Source organism: Bombina bombina, chromosome 7 (assembly GCF_027579735.1).
Source record: "Bombina bombina isolate aBomBom1 chromosome 7, aBomBom1.pri, whole genome shotgun sequence".
In the NCBI taxonomy this organism is placed as follows: Eukaryota; Metazoa; Chordata; class Amphibia; order Anura; family Bombinatoridae; genus Bombina; species Bombina bombina.
In genome coordinates, this window is record NC_069505.1 from 91,823,483 (window position 1) to 91,840,950 (window position 17,468).

Sequence of the window (17,468 nt, forward strand, 5' to 3'; positions counted from 1 at the left end):
GCTATGCTCATAAAGTAAACATTGCAGAAAACTCCCATAATGAAGTATGTCCTGGTTATACTGAGCTACCTAATAATGTTATATCCATTGTCTCTAAGGATTGGGATGACTTAGAGTACACATATTGGACTGATTTTTAAGAAGAGAATTTGGTCTACAAACTGCAGTTGTATCAGGGTAGGGAATCAGACAAAGACATGAAATGCTAAAATAATCACACCTTTAATAAATCATAACAAAAAAATAATAAAAAGTCCAAAAGCCAAATGACAAGCCAGGAGTCAAAGCCAGACCTGGTAGTCAGACGAGCCAGGTCAGGAGCCAAAGCAAGTAGTCAGACGAGCCGGAGTCAGGAACACAAAGATTAGGGATCAGGAACCAGAACAGACATCAAACAAGCCAGAAACAGGAACACAGGAACTCACAGAAGTCTGAGACTATGCAAGGGCAAAGGCAGACTGAACTGAAGCACGTTAAATAGTAAGTGATGACATCATAATTCTGGGACTGCAACCTTTCTCTCACTGATGAGGTTCTCCAGTATGGCCATAAGAGGACGACTGGGTGTAGTGAACAGAATTAGGAGAGAGACAGATGAGTAAAATGGCAGCCAAGCAGCAAATAACAAACGAAAGCAGGGTGAAACCCTGACAGTACCCTCCGCCCAATGACACCTCCCTCTGCTGGAGGACAAAAGGCGTATTGGGGAATTGGGCATGGAAGGTTTGGAGGAGGGAGGGAGCATGAACATCAGAGGAGGGAACCCATGAATGCTCCTCTGGACCATAACTCCTCCAGTGAGCCAAATACTGTACGCAACCTTTGGACATACGAGAGTCAATAATGCTGCTGACCTCATATTCCTCATGGTTTTCAACAGAAATAGGATGGGGATGTGGCAACACAGTGGTAAACCAATTACAAACCAATGATTTCAAAAGGGAGATGTGAAAAACATTTGGGATGCGCATAGTAAAGGGAAGGCCAAGAGCGTAGGCAACAGGATTGATTGAAAAGGACCAAGATAATGGAGAACCATTTATTGGAAAGCACACAAAGGTTTAGTTGCATGACAGGAGCCAAACCCTCTCCCCGACCTGGTAGGTAGGTGCGGGTATACGACTACAATCAGCCTGGAACTTTTGGCGCTGCATAGACTGATAAAGGTAATCCTGAATCTGCACTCAAGTGAAACAGAGTTGGCAGAGATGCTCTTCCAAAGCCGGAATACCTTGAGAGTGAGACATGAACAAATCGTGCAACAAGAATGGTTGATACCCATAGTTCGCCATGAATAGGGACAACTGGGAGGAATCATTGATAGCACTATTATTAGCGAACTCCGCCCAAGGTAACAGTTCAGACCAGTTATTGTGGTGATCTGAGACATAGCAGCGGAGGAACTGTTCCAGAGCTTGGTTCGACCATTCTGTAGCCCCATTAGATTGAGGGTGATAGGGCGAGGAGAAGGAAAGCTGGATCCCCATTTGGGCACAAAAGGAATGCCAAAATCTGGAGACAAACTGGCTACCCCGGTCTGAGACTATCTCCTTGGGTAACCCATGTAAACAAAAGACCTCCTGGGCAAAAATAGAAGCAATCTCCTGAGCAGTAGGTGACTTCTTCAAGGGAATGCAATGTGAGATTTTGGAAAAATGGTCTACAACCATCAGGATAACAGTATTGCCAGTATTGAGCTCGCATTCTATTGGCTGATTGGAACAGCCAATAGAATGCCAGCTCAATCTTATTTGCTGATTGGATCAGCCAATAGGATTGAACTTCTAATCCTATTGGCTGATTGCATCAGCCAATAGGATTTTTACTACCTTTATTCCGATTGGCTGATAGAATTCTATCAGCCAATTGGAATCTAAGGGACGCCATCTTGGATGACGTCACTTAAAGGAACCGTCATTCAGTAAGAAGACTACGGATGAAGAGGATGCTCTGCGTCGGATGTCTTTTTTTTTTTTTTTAAATGTTTTTTTTATTAGTAAATTAACATAGTTATACAGGCTTGTATTTTGTCAGAAATCAAGATACATTTAAACACATATAGTTGCAAAAAAAGAAAAACAAATAGAAAAAGAAAGATATAAGGGAGGCAAACATAATTTATTATTTCCCTTATCTTTTTACCTCTCCTGTCAATTTCATAGCCACCCCTCTCTGAGTCTACTTTCCATTATATACAGAGTGTTTTCGAACCTCGAGATAAGTTCCCTTTGAGTATCTCTATCCTGAATCTTAATCCAAAACTTCCATTTTTCAAAGAACCTACTAACATTGGGGGGTAGTTATCAAGCCGTCAACCTCAAATATGCTGGAATTCCGCAGCGTATTTGTGGCGAGGCTGAATCGTCTTAGTTATCAAAGGCTCGAGACCGGCAAAAGTAGAATTTTGTGATGTAAACTTCGATCCGCCGGACTCAGTCCGACACAGATCGATTCTTACGTCACTCCAGATGTTCCGCACACAAGTGCGGCACAATCTGACTACTTTTGCTAGTTATCAAATGACTAGCAGGTACGCTCTGCACTTTTACGGCCCAGCATACCTGGTTTTCAAACCACCACCCCTGGAGGCGGCGGATCCCATAGGAATCAATGGGAGTCTGACCATAGCGAAAGTACAAGTTCGCTGCTGACAGACATCCCATTGATTCCTATGGGAGATGTCTGCACCTAACACCCTAACATGTACCCCGAGTCTAAACGCCACTAATCTGTCCCCCCTACACCGCCGCAACTAAATAAAGTTATTACCCCCTAAACCGCCGCTCTCGGAGCCCACCGCAAGCTACTCTATACATATTAAACCCCTAAACCGCCGCTGCCCGGAGCCCACCGCAACTATAATAAATGTATTAACCCCTAAACCGCCGCTCCCTGAACCCGCCACAACCTATATTAAACTTATTAACCCCTAATCTGCCCCCCCTACACCGTCGCCACCTATAATAAATTTATTAACCCCTATCCTGCCCCCCACTACGCCGCTGCCACTGTAATAAAATTATTAACCCCTAAACCTAAGTCTAACACTAACCCTAACGCCCCCCTAACGTAAATATTAATTAAATAAATCTAAATAATATTTCTATTATTAACTAAATTAATCCTATTTAAAACTAAATACTTACCTTTAAAATAAACCCTAATATAGCTACAATATAAATAATAATTATATTGTAGCTATCTTAGGATTTATTTTTATTTTATAGGTAAATTACAATTTATTTTAACTAGGTACAATAGCTATTAAATAGTTATTAACTATTTAATAGCTTACCTAGCTAAAATAAACTGAAATTTACCTGTAAAATAAATCCTAACCTAAGTTACAATTACACCTAACACTACACTATACTTTAATAAATTATTCCTATTTAAAACTAAATACTTACCTGTAAAATAAACCCTAAGATAGCTACAATATAAATAATAATTATATTGTAGCTATCTTAGGATTTATATTTATTTTACAGGTAACTTTGTATTTATTTTAGCTAGTTAGAATAGTTATTAACTAGTTATTAACTATTTAATAACTACCTAGCTAAAAGAAATACAAAATTACCTGTAAAATAAATCCTAACCTAAGTTACAATTAAACCTAATACTACACTATCATTAAATTAATTAAATAAACTACCTACAAATAACTACAATTAAATACAATTACATAAACTAACTAAAGTACAAAAAAATAAAAAAAAGCTGTTACAAAAAATAAAAAAAAGTTACAAACATTTTACAAATATTACAACAATTTTAAGCTACTTACACCTAATCTAAGCCCCCTAATAAAATAACAAACCCCCCCAAAATAAAAAAATGCCCTACCCTATTCTAAATTAAATAAAGTTCAAAGCTCTTTTACCTTACCAGCCCTTAAAAGGGCCATTTGTGGGGGCATGCCCCAAAAAGTTCAGCTCTTTTGCCTGTAAAAGAAAAAAACAACCCCCCCCCAACATTAAAAACCCACCACCCACATACACCCTAATCTAACCCAAACCCCCCTTACAAAAACCTAACACTAATCCCCTGAAGATCATCCTACCTTGAGTCGTCTTCACTCAGCCGAGCAGCGATGGAACCGAAGTGGACATCCGGAGCGGAAGAAGTTAATCCTCCATGCGGCGCTGAAGAAATCTTCCATCCGATGAAGTCATCATCCAGGCGGCGCTGAAGAAGTCTTCGATCCGGGCGATGTCATCTTCCAAGAGGCGCTGAAGAGGTCTTCTATCCGGGCAATGTCATCTTCCAAGCCGGGTCTTGAATCTTCCTCCCGCCGACGCGGAACATCCTACTTCACCGACGGACTACGACGAATGAAGGCTCCTTTAAGGGACGTCATCCAAGAGGGCGTCCCCTCAATTCCGATTGGCTGATAGGATTCTATCAGCCAATCGGAATTAAGGTAGGAAAAATCTGATTGGCTGATGAATCAGCCAATCAGATTCAAGTTCAATCCGATTGGCTGATCCAATCAGCCAATCAGATTGAGCTCGCATTCTATTGGCTGTTCCGATCAGCCAATAGAATGCGAGCTCAATCTGATTGGCTGATTGGATCAGCCAATCGGATTGAACTTGAATCTGATTGGCTGATTCCATCAGCCAATCAGATTTTTCCTACCTTAATTCCGATTGGCTGATAGAATCCTATCAGCCGATCGGAATTCGAGGGACGCCATCTGGATGACGTCCCTTAAAGGAGCCTTCATTCGTCGTAGTCCGTCGGTGAAGAAGGATGTTCCGCGTGGGCGGGAGGAAGATTCAAGACCAGGCTTGGAAGATGACATCGCCCGGATAGAAGACCTCTTCAGCGCCTCTTGGAAGATGACATCACCCGGATCGAAGACTTCTTCAGCGACGCCTGGATGATGACTTCATCGGATGGAAGATTTCTTCAGCGCCGCTTGGAGGATTAACTTCTTCCGCTCCGGATGTCCACTTCGGTTCCATCGCTGCTCGGCTGAGTGAAGACGACTCAAGGTAGGATGATCTTCAGGGGATTAGTGTTAGGTTTTTGTAGGGGGTTTGGGTTAGATTAGGGGTATGTGGGTGGTGGGTTTTAATGTTGGGGGGGTTGTATTTTTCTTTTACAGCAAAATAGCTGAACTTTTTAGGGCATGCCCCCACAAATGGCCCTTTAAGGGCTGGTAAGGTAAAAGAGCTTTGAACTTTATTTAATTTAGAATAGGGTAGGGCATTTTTTATTTTTGGGGGGTTTGTTATTTTATTAGGGGGCTTAGATTAGGTGTAAGTAGCTTAAAATTGTTGTAATATTTCTAAAATGTTTGTAACTTTTTTTTTTGTAACTTAGCTTTTTTTATTTTTTGTACTTTAGTTAGTTTATGTAATTGTATTTAATTGTAGTTATTTGTAGGTAGTTTATTTAATTAATTTAATGATAGTGTAGTATTAGGTTTAATTGTAACTTAGGTTAGGATTTATTTTACAGGTATTTTTGTATTTCTTTATAGCTAGGTAGTTATTAAATAGTTAATAACTATTTAATAACTATTCTAACTAGCTAAAATAAATACAAAGTTACTGTAAAATAAATATAAATCCTAAGATAGCTACAATATAATTATTATTTATATTGTAGCTATATTAGGGTTTATTTTACAGGTAAGTATTTAGTTTAAATAGGAATAATTTATTAAAGTATAGTGTAGTGTTAGGTGTAATTGTAACTTAGGTTAGGATTTATTTTACAGGTAAATTTCAGTTTATTTTAGCTAGGTAAGCTATTAAATAGTTAATAACTATTTAATAGCTATTGTACCTAGTTAAAATAAATTGTAATTTACCTATAAAATAAAAATAAATCCTAAGATAGCTACAATATAATTATTATTTATATTGTAGCTATATTAGGGTTTATTTTAAAGGTAAGTATTTAGTTTTAAATATGATTAATTTAGTTAATAATAGAAATATTATTTAGATTTATTTAATTAATATTTAAGTTAGGGGGGCGTTAGGGTTAGGGTTAGACTTAGGTTTAGGGGTTAATAATTTTATTACAGTGGCGGCGGCGTAGTGGGGGGCAGGATAGGGGTTAATAAATTTATTATAGGTGACGACGGTGTAGGGTGGGCAGGATAGGGGTTAATAGGTTTAATATAGGTTGCGGCGGGTTCAGGGAGCGGCGGTTTAGGGGTTAAACTATTTATTTAGTTGCGGCGAGGTGCGTGATCAGCAGGATAGGGGTTAATAATTTTATTATAGAGGGCGACAGTATAGGGGGGGCAGGATAGGGGTTACTAGGTATACTGTAGGTGGCAGCGGTGTCCGGGAGCGGCGGTTTAGGGGTTAATACATTTATCCGAGTTGCGGCAGGGTCTAGGAGCGGCGGTTTAGGGGTTAATACATTTATAAGAGTTGCGGCAGGGTCTAGGAGCGGCGGTTTAGGGGTTAGTAACTTTATTGAGTTGCGGGGGGCTCCGGGGGCGCCGGTATAGGGATAGAACAGTGTAGTTAGTGTGGGTGCTTAGTGACAGGCTAGTAATAAAGCTGGGAAAAAGCTGAAGAGCAGCGAGATCGTATGAGTGATAACTCTCACAGTCCGCTGCTCATCGCCCCGCGGCTTTTTGACAGCTTTATTTGATAACTTAGGCGAACGTATTCAAGGTCCGCGGCGGCGAAGGTAGGCGAGCTTAGGCGGGCGTATTGGGCCGGCGAAGGCAGAAAAGTAGACGGCTTGATAACTACCCCCCATAATCTTCAACGTTAAACCAAATATAATTTTGCTCAATCAAGAATTGCTTCTGTACTATATTTTTCAGTGTATTAAGCGATGTTGCACGATCACTCTTCCACGCCTTTAAAACCAGATTTTTGCCCAATATGATAAGCATTGAAAGAAATATTTTACAATGTGTAGCTTCTGTTTTCTTAAAGCTTAAACATATAACATGTTCTGCTTGAAGTATCATCTGAATATTACAAATTTTGTTGGCACAAAATGATACCATTCTCCAAAATCTTTGTAATTTTGGGCATTCCCATAAGCAATGAATTAAGTTGGCATTATCCCTACTACATTTCCCGCATTTATATTTATTATGATCTTTCCCCTACTTAAAAATTACTTCTGGGGTGATGTAAGTCATCCATATTATTTTAATATGCTGTTCACGAAGGGACATTGCCAATGTGGCTTTTTCTACTGCTCCTATACTTTTTAAAATAATATCCATTTCAATGTAAGTTTAACCATTTGGTCCTCATGTTCTGTCTGCTTTATAATTCTATATAAAAGTGAGATAGAGTATTTCTTATTTTTATATGCACTAAAAACTGGTAACAGGACTGGGTAGTCCCAGTCGTTTCCATATAAATTTATAAATTTCAGGCAATAATCTCTTAATTGTATATATGCAAAGTAGTGTTTATTCCTGCAATGAAATTGCGCTTGTTCCGTCTCTAAATCTGTGACCTTTGGAGTAGTCTGTTCCCTATTTATCACTTGTGTCACATTAGCTAGACCATGCTCCTCCCATCTTGAGCCAACATCTGTTAAAAACCCCAATTGGAAGTCTTGATTTCCCTTAATTGCAAGGTATTTAGAAACCGCAAATTTCAGATTCAATTTATTACAAATTTTGTGCCATGCTATTATTGAGTCTTTTAGTACATTTATTCTTTTAAAATAAAGGGGAAGCTTATTAATATCCAAATGAAGTATATTTTTCAGATAGAGAGGTTTACCTAGCTGATTTTCCATTTCTGGTATAGAGAAATGTCCTATGTCCAACAACCAATCAATCGCTATTTTCCCTGTTGCCACTAAATTATATAGCCCTATATCAGGGAGAGACATTCCCATTAATTTTTTTGGTAGTGTTAGTTTCCTATAACTTAGTCTCACTTTCTTTTTGCCCCACAAAAATGCTCTAATGGATGTGTTTATTTTCTCCTGTTCAGCGTTTTTCAATAATAGAGGAATGTTTTGAAAGATGTATAGTAGCCGGGGTAGTGCTATCATTTTTAGTAAGTTAATTTTGCCATATAAAGATAAAGGGAGAGTTTCCCATTTCTTGAGAGTTTCTGAAAATTTCTTAACCGCCTCTTTTAAGTTTAACTTATATATTTCTTCTGGATTCTCCGAGAATTTTAACCCAAGATAAACCAGTGAGTGTTTTATTTCTTTAAAGGTCTGATTATCTGAGTCTTTATTTTTATGCACCCATAAAACCTCCGATTTATTTTTATTAATTTTGTAACCAGAGAATGATCCAAACTGCTCTACTAATTGACAAATTATATTAAACATTTTTGAAGATTGTTTAGTCAAAATTAATAAATCGTCTGCATAGGCTGCTATTTTAATCTCTTTATTCTGGATACTTATTCCTGGTATCTTTGTTCTAAGAATTTTAAGCAATGGCTCAAGGGCAAGGTTGAATATTAAGGGGGATAAAGGGCATCCCTGTCGTGTCCCTCTCAAGAGAGGAAAACATGTTGTTTTACTTTTATTTATAATTAGGGACGCTTGGGATTTTTATATAATAGTTCAATCATATTATAACAATTTCCATTAAATCCGAATTTGCTTAGTGTTGTAAATATATGGTCCCAAACTATAGAGTCAAACGCTTTATGTGCGTCAAGTGCTATTACTGACAGATCTGTCTCTTATTTACTTATTATATTTCTTATTGTACCATACAGCTGCAATTGTTAAGTATAATTTCCTCAAGTTTATATTAGATGAACGCCCATTCATGAAGCCTGTTTGGTCTCGATGGACTATCTCCTCTAGTATTAACTGTAATCTTTTGGCTATAATACTTGTGATTATCTTATAGTCGATGTTCAGGAGTGAGATTGGTCTATATGATTCTAACAACTGAGGGTCTTTCCCTGGTTTTGGTATAATAATTATTATAGATTCATTAAAGTCAAAGAAGATTGAAGATGCCGCTTGATAGAAGACTTCAGCCGGATGATGGACCTCTTCAGCCCGATGATGAACCTCTTCAGCCCGATGATGGACCTCTTCAGCCGGATGATGGACCTCTTCAGCCCCCGCTTGGGCTTGGATGAAGATTTCGGAGCCTCTTCTTAGGTTTATTTAAGGGGGTTTGGGTTAGATTAGGGGTATGTGGGTGGTGGGTTGTAATGTTGGGGGTATTGTATGTTTTTTTTACAGGCAAAAGAGCAGAATTTCTTTGGGGCATGCCCCGCAAAAGGCCCTTTTAAGGGCTGGTAAGGTAAAAGAGCTTTTCTATTTTTATTTTAGAATAGGGTAGGGGCATTTTTTTATTTTGGGGGGCTTTGTTATTTTATTAGGGGGCTTAGAGTAGGTGTAATTAGCTTAAAATTGTTGTAATATTTTTATAATGTTTGTAAATTTTTTTTTTTTTTTGTAACAGTTCTTTTTTAATTTTTTGTACTTTAGTTAGTTTATTTAATTGTATTTAATTGTAGGTATTTGTATGTAATTAATTTATTGATAGTGTAGTGTTAGGTATAATTGTAACTTAGGTTAGGATTTATTTTACAGGTAATACAGGTTATTAACTATTTAATAGCTATTTTACCTGGTTAAAATAAATACAAAGTTGCCTGTAAAATAAATATTAATCCTAAAATAGCTACAATATAATTATACTTTAAATTGTCTCTATATTATGGTTTATTTTACAGGTAAGTATTTAGCTTTAAATAGGAATACTTTATTTAATAAGAAATAATTTATTTTGTTAGATAAAAATTATATTTAACTTAGGGGGGTGTTAGTGTTAGGGTTACACTTAGCTTTAGGGGTTAATACATTTATTATAGTATTTTATCTATGATTGATGCATTGTCATATGCTTGATATCTAGCCCCAAGTATCGATTACATGTTTTTTGCCATTTTGTCTGACTGTCTTATTGTTAATCGTCATATTTAAGAGATGTTTTGCCTTTTAACCATTGTATTCATGTTAGTCATGGATCCATGCATTATTTTATGATATTTTATGCTTTGTTTGTTATTAAACTTTTAACTTAATTCGAGACAGCCTCTATTATATGTCAACTATAAGCACATTACCTATATCAATCATTTGATTTAACCCCTATCACCACTCCCCTTAGACCTAGCCTTTGTTTAGGCGCTCCTTCAGATTCCTTTTTGCTGTAATCACATATCTGTGGGTAGTTAGGGACCCACTCTGTTTAGGAGCTAGAGGTCATTATCAAATTGGCGCTGTAAGATACTAATCATTAACCTTTAGTATATTATTCCACCTCTTTATTGGGGCCCCTTTCAATCATAGACCCTACCCTTTTCCACTTGAAATGTCAGCAGGAAGAAGAAAAAGAGAGAAGGGGAAGCAAGGGAAGATAATTAACTGTTGACCCTTCAATTGTATGTCCTGAGTTCCAGACCGTACGTATAGCAGGAAATCCCTCTTTCCTATTCTGGGGATTATACACCCGGTTCTCTCCTCGCCTTAACCCCTCTGATTTTATAACTGGGTATTCCTTTGTGTCCCCCATCGGTACCTACTGCCCCCCTTAATGGTACTTATCTGATCTTCTTTTGCGTGCGTCTGCCTCTGCCCAGTTTCCAAGCCTATTCCTTCCCAAGGCCAAACAGCTGTGTTCCTGCACTGCTGATTCGCGTTCCTCCTTAGCTTGACGGCGGGTTCACACTGCCTTTAACTGGAGCCGGCTGGTTATTTGATAACCTGTGGCAGCTGTGTATATCCACGTGTCTCGTTGTGGCCAGGTTGTGGCCCGGCGCTCTTTAACCTTGTTGTCCTGAAGGGTGCCCTCAGGTGGTTGGGGTAGCTGTTAACTGGCGTTTGCGGTGCTTCCGCAATACGCCTTCCGCCCACACACCTAGCTTGCTATCGTGTATCACTTCCTGGGGCTGTATCTCGGCGTGATTCTTGTCCGCCTAGCGAAAACGGCTCCTGGATCTTGGTTGCGTGGTCGAGGTGCAAGCGTGTCTCAGCTTGCTTGTTCACGTGACTGTTTCCGCCAGAAGCTCGCGTCGGATGTCTTAAAGATGGAGCCGCTCCAAGTCGGATGGATGAAGACTTCTGCCCGTCTGGAGGACCACTTTGCCTGACTTGGATGAAGACTTCTCATGGCTTTGTTGATGACTTCGGCCCGGTTAGATGAAGACTTCTGCCGCTTCCTTGAGGATGGATGTCCGGTCTTCAGAACAGTAAGTCAATCTTCAGTGGGTTAGTGTTAGGTTTTATTAAGGGATTATTGGGTGGGTTTTATTTTTTAGATTAGGGTTTGGGCTGAAAAAGAGCTAACTACACTTTTAAGGGCAATGCCCATCCAAATGCCTTTTTCAGGGGAATGGGGGGCTTAGATTTTTTTAGATAGTATTTTATTTGGGGGGGTTGGTTGTGTGGGTGGTGGGTGTTTGTATTTCTTTTTTATAGGTTAAAGAGCTGATTACTTTGGTGCAATGCCCCGCAAAAGGCCCTTTTAAGGGCTATTGGTAGCTTATTGTAAGCTAGGTTTTTTTATTTTGGGGGGGCTTTTTATTTTGATAGGGCTCTTAGATTAGGTGTAATTAGTTTAAATATCTTGTAATTTGTTTTTTATTTTCTGTAATTTTGTGTTTTTTGTGTGATTTAGATAATTTAATTTAATTGTTTTTAATTTATTTAATTTATTTAATTGTAGGGTTAGGTTAGGTGTTAGTGTAACATAGGTTAGGCTTTATTTTACAGGTAAATTTGTATTTATTTTAGCTAGGTAGTTAGTAAATAGTTAATAACTATTTAGTAACTATTCTACCTAGTTAAAATAAATACAAACTTGCCTGTAAAATAAAAACAAACCCTAAGCTAGATACAATTTAACTATTAGTTATATTGTAGCTAGCTTAGGGTTTATTTTATAGGTATTTATTTTTAAATAGGAATTATTTATTTAATGATAGTAATTTTATTTAGATTTATTTAAATTATATTTAAGTTAGGGGGTGTTAGGGTTAGGGTTAGACTTAGGTTTAGGAGTTAATAAATTTAGAATAGTGGCGGCGACTTAGGGGTTAATAAGTGTAGGTAGGTGGCAACGATGTTGGGGGCAGCAGATTAGGGGTTAATAAAAATAATGTAGGTGGCGGCGATGTTGGGGGCAGCAGATTAGGGGTTCATAAGTATAATGTAGATGGCGGCGATGTCAGGGGAGGCAGATTAGGGGTTAATAAGTATAATGTAAGTGGCGGCGATGTCGGGGGTGGCAGATTAGGGGTTAATAAATATAATGCAGGTGTCGGTGATGTCAGGGACAGCAGATTAGGGGTTAATAAGTGTAAGATTAGGGGTGTTTAGATTCGGGGTTCATGTTAGGGTGTTAGGTGTAAACATACATTTTATTTCCCCATAGGAATCAATGGGACTACGTTACTGAGTTTTACGCTGCTTTTTTGCATGTTACACCAGCTCACCGCTGACTTAAGCAGCGCTGGTATTGGAGTAAAGTGTGGAGCAAAATTTTGCTCTACACTCACTTTTTGTCTTTTAACGCCGGGTTTATAAAAACTCGTACTACCAGCGCTGTAGGAAAGCGAGCGGTGAGAGAAAACTGCTCCTTAGCACCGCAAACAGAGGAAATGTGCAGCACCTGTCTACCAGATCACAGCAAATGAATTTCTCAGTCAGTCCAGTACTCACAATTATAACTCTGAATGTTATCAATATAACAAATGAAATCAGGGACCAGATACCAATAGTCAATTACTTGCACTCCCGTATGTTTAACGGCTCAATGGTACAAACATCCATATTTACTTCCTGTATAGTAAGCATACTGCAAACGGTAAAGCAATGTGCTGCATGTGAGAGTCAGTTGGATAAATACAAAGAGACCAAACGTTCTCACCTTCACGTTTCGGAGTAAAGGGCTGTGCCGGTCCTAAGGGCATCAGAGCTTGAATCCTCCAGGTCCGTGAGATTCCAGCTGGTCACTGCACCGCGCTTGGCACCCCTCTTTCGGCACACCCTCCAAATTACTCCGCGCAGGTGACTTGTCCCTCAGTCCAATGGTCTCTCATGACGTCAAACCCGTAGCATGTGCTTGATTGGAGAATAGAGCCGTGAGCCTGTGCACTCCGTGAGTGCAAGTGTAAATGATGTACAAGTCCCTTAGCCACCTTCTTTGGGTCCGTGCTCTATCGATAATCCTCCATAGATGCAAAAAGAAACAATGTGAGAGCACCGGACCATTAGATAAAATACCCGGTATAACAGAGACCGGATATGAAAGACATCTGGTGTGGTTGGTCACGTACCCCTCGGCTGACGCGTTTGAGCTGTATGACGTAGTCGTAGCTACGATAAAGTTTGTATTTTATCTAATGGTCCGGTGCTCTCACATTGTTCCTTTAGCACCGCACCCCTGTTACCGCAAAACCGTGTAATCTACCCGAGAATGCTTTGCCTAGAGAAAACACATGTGAAATGAAAGTCTATCCTTGTGGAAAGGGGAATGTGAATCATTGATGGAAAAATATGTGGGATGTAATAATCCTTAGGTGGTGATATGAAAAAATGAAATTAGTATCATGGTAATGAAATGGTATCAGTCTTGACAGGAGAGGCTGTACTGCTCACTTTTGGTTAGACTCATAATACCGGTGTTATGCAAGTCCCATAGAAAATATAGGATACGCAATTGACGTAAGTGGATTTGCGGTATTTTCGAGTCTGACCAAAAAAGTGAGCGGTACACCTGTCATTTTAAGACTCGTAATACCAGCGGGCATTAAAAAGCAGCTTTAGGAGCTCTTAACACTGCTTTTTAACCCTAACACACAACTCCTAATCTAGCCAAAAGATTGTTGTATATGCCCATGAGGAGGTCATATATAATTAAATTAGGTCAAAACATTTAAACCCCTTAAGGACCGGGCAGTTCAGACTGAAACTTCCCCAAAAGACCAGAGCATTTTTAGCATTTTTGCCATCACTACATTTAAACAGAATCAGAGCCTTGTTTTTTTTTATTTATTTACCTATCAAAACTATATATTTTTTTAATAGACAACCCAAAGTATTGGTCTAGGTCCATTTTGGTATATTTCATGCCACCCTTTCACCACCAAATGTGATTAAATTTAAAAAAAACTTTAACTTTTTCCCAAACTGGGGTTTTCTCACTTAAATTATTTACATACTGCTTGTGCAATCATGGCACAAACGATTATAAAAGCTTCTCTGGGATCCCCTTTGTTCAGAAATAGCAGATATATAAGGCTTTGCCATTGCTTTTTGGTCATTAGAAGGCTGCTGTTTGCAGCTGTGCCCCACACTTGTATTATTCCCAACAGTGAAGGGGCTAATTAGGAAACTTGTAAGGTTAATTTTAGCTTTAGTGTAGAGGTTAGCCTCCCACCTGGCATGTCCTACCCCCTGATCCCTCTCAACAGTTCTCTCTCCTCGCCCACCCACCACTGGTAACCCCCATCTTAGGTACTGACAGACAGTTGGCCAGTATAAAAAATATTGACTTTTTTATATTAAAATATTTTTATTTTTATATATTCTGTAGTGTAGGATCCCTCTTACCCCCAACCACCCTGACCCCCCCCCAAAAAAGCTCTCTAAACCTCCCGCCTCTTAAGACCTCTGGTGTGATACCAGTATATGCTTTCCTTGCTGCTGTGACCAAGTTCTCTGCTGTGATACCTGTGTATGCTTATCCTGTTCATGAAACAATCATCTCTGGTGTAATTCCAGTGTATGCCTACCTTGTTCCTGGACATTATACAAGAGTCCCTCACCAACAGTACCCACTGGGTAGTCTGTGCTCGATTGAGAGACTTGTGCTTAAAGTGTTCATTTGCAAAGATATTTTATTGGACATTTATCAGGTTGGAGTACAACCTTAAATTTGTTTACCTGTTACTTCCTTGCATTTCTTCAGTAAAGTTTTGTTTCAAGAATAATTACTTTCTTTGTTTGGTTTTCGATTTCTGCATACTAAGTTCCACATACCTCCCCTCATCCGCTTTTCACTTTTTACATCTAGTACGCATATTGCCATTTTAAGTTTGTTTTAATTACCAATAAAATGTTATCTTCTTTCTCTTTCATTTTTAAAATAAACTATTTCAGAAAAAATAAGACTTTAAAAAACACTATCTTGTTAACAGATTTAAGCTACAGACAGACTGACTGCAAATGCGAAGCCAAATAGTTAAAGGGACATTTTACCCAATTTTTTTCTCATTTTAAATTTGTAAGCAATGATCCATTTTACCTCCTGGAGTGTATTAAATTGTTTACAAATAGCTCTTTTAAAGGACAGTCTACACCAGAATTGTTATTGTTTTAAAGATAGATAATCCCTTTATTACCCATTCCCCCAGTTTTGCATAACCAACACAGTTATATTAATATACTTTTAACCTCTGTGATTATCTTGTATCTAAGCCTCTGCCAACTGCCCCTTTATTTCAGTTCTTTTGACAGACTTGCAGTTTAGTCAATCTGTGCCTGCTCCCAGATACCTTCACGTGCACGAGCACAGTGTTATCTATATGAAATACATGAACTAACACCCTCTAGTGGTGAAAAACTGTTTAAAATGCATTCTGAAAAGAGGTGGTCTTCAAGGTCTAAGAAATTAGCATATGAACCTCCTAGGTTAAGCTTTCAAATAAGAATACCAAGAGAACAAAGCAAAATTGGTGATAAAATTAAATTGGAAAATTGTTTAAATTACATGCCCTATCTGAATCATGAAAGTTTATTTTGGCCAAGCTGATTTATCCTGTAGTATCCCTACCTATACTGAACATTTCTATATTTAAGTATATGCTAAAAAAAAAGTTTTTTTAAATATAGCCAGCAGATAAAATTGCAACTACTAGTCTTTTTACTTCTTTATGGAAAAAAAAAATGTTGGAGAAAACAAACTATTTATTTACTAATGCAGCAATCCAACGCAAACTCAAAGCTCCCTCTCTAAAAGCTCTGTAACTCTCAATGGTGTTGGGGGTAGGGTTGCCACCTTTTGCCCAGAAAATTCCTGGACACTTTTTAAGTGGGCGTGGAGAGGGTGTGTCTCAGGGTGTGGCTTGGGGCATGGCCTTTTGCAGCCTCTAATTTATTATGAAATCAATTTATATATATAATATATATATATATATAAAAATTATAAAATATTTATATATATATAATATATATATATATATATATACTATATATACTATTCACAAAGGTAGAAGATAATGAGCCTCTCCTATCTGCACTTACCAGTCCCCTAAGAAAATGTAATGGAATAAGCTATTCTAAAGTGACAACCCTATAGAAGCATAAAGGAATAGAAAACAAAAAAACATCAATCAATTGCTGCAAACAGGGAGCATTAAAAAGAGTAATTTATTGGAAAAACCACGGGAGTATGTTAAACAACCTGAAGGGTACTCAAAACAATTCCGATCATAGTGCACTATCGGCTAGATTTAGTTTTTCTGGCCGCACCTTTAAAATAACTCTGGTATTGAGAGTCCACAGAATGGCTGCGTTAGGCTCCAAAAAAGGAGCGTACTATATATTTAACGCAACTTCAACTCTCGATACCAGAGTTGCTTACGGACGCGGCCAGCTTCAAAAACGTGCTCGTGCACGATTCCCCCATAGAAAACAATGGGGCTGTTTGAGCTGAAAAAAAACCTAACACCTGCAAAAAAGCCGCGTTCAGCTCCTAACGCAGCACCATTGTTTGCTATGGGGAAACACTTCCTACGTCTGCACCTAACACTCTAACATGTACCCCGAGTCTAAACTCCCCTAACCTTACACTTATTAACCCCTAATCTGCCGACCCCGCTATCGCTCCTGAATATTATTTTTAACCCCCTAATCTGCCGCTCCGTCACACCCCGCCACCTACATTATCCCTATGTACCCCCTAATCTGCTGCCCTAACATCGCCGACCCCCTATATTATATTTATTAATCCCCTAATCTGCCGCCCCCCAACGTCGCCTCCACCTAACTACACTTATTAACCCCTAATCTACCGACCGGACCTGTGCGCTACTATAATAAATGTATTAACCCCCTAATCCCCTCACTCCCGCCTCAATAACCCTAATATAAATAGTATTAATACCCCTAATCTGCCCTCCCTAACATTGCCCGACACCTAACCTTCAGGTATTAACCCCAATCTGCCGACAGGAGCTCACCGCTATTCTAATAAATGTATTAACCCCTAAAGCTAAGTCTAACCCTAACACTAACACCCCCCTAAGTTAAATATAATTTAAATCTAACGAAATAAATTAACTCTTATTAAATAATTATTCTATTTAAAGCTAAATACTTACCTTAAAAATAAATCCTAATATAGCTACAATATAAATTATAATTATATTATAGCTATTTTAGGATTTATATTTATTTTACAGGTAACTTTGTATTTATTTTAACCAGGTACAATAGCTATTAAATAGTTAAGAACTATTTAATAG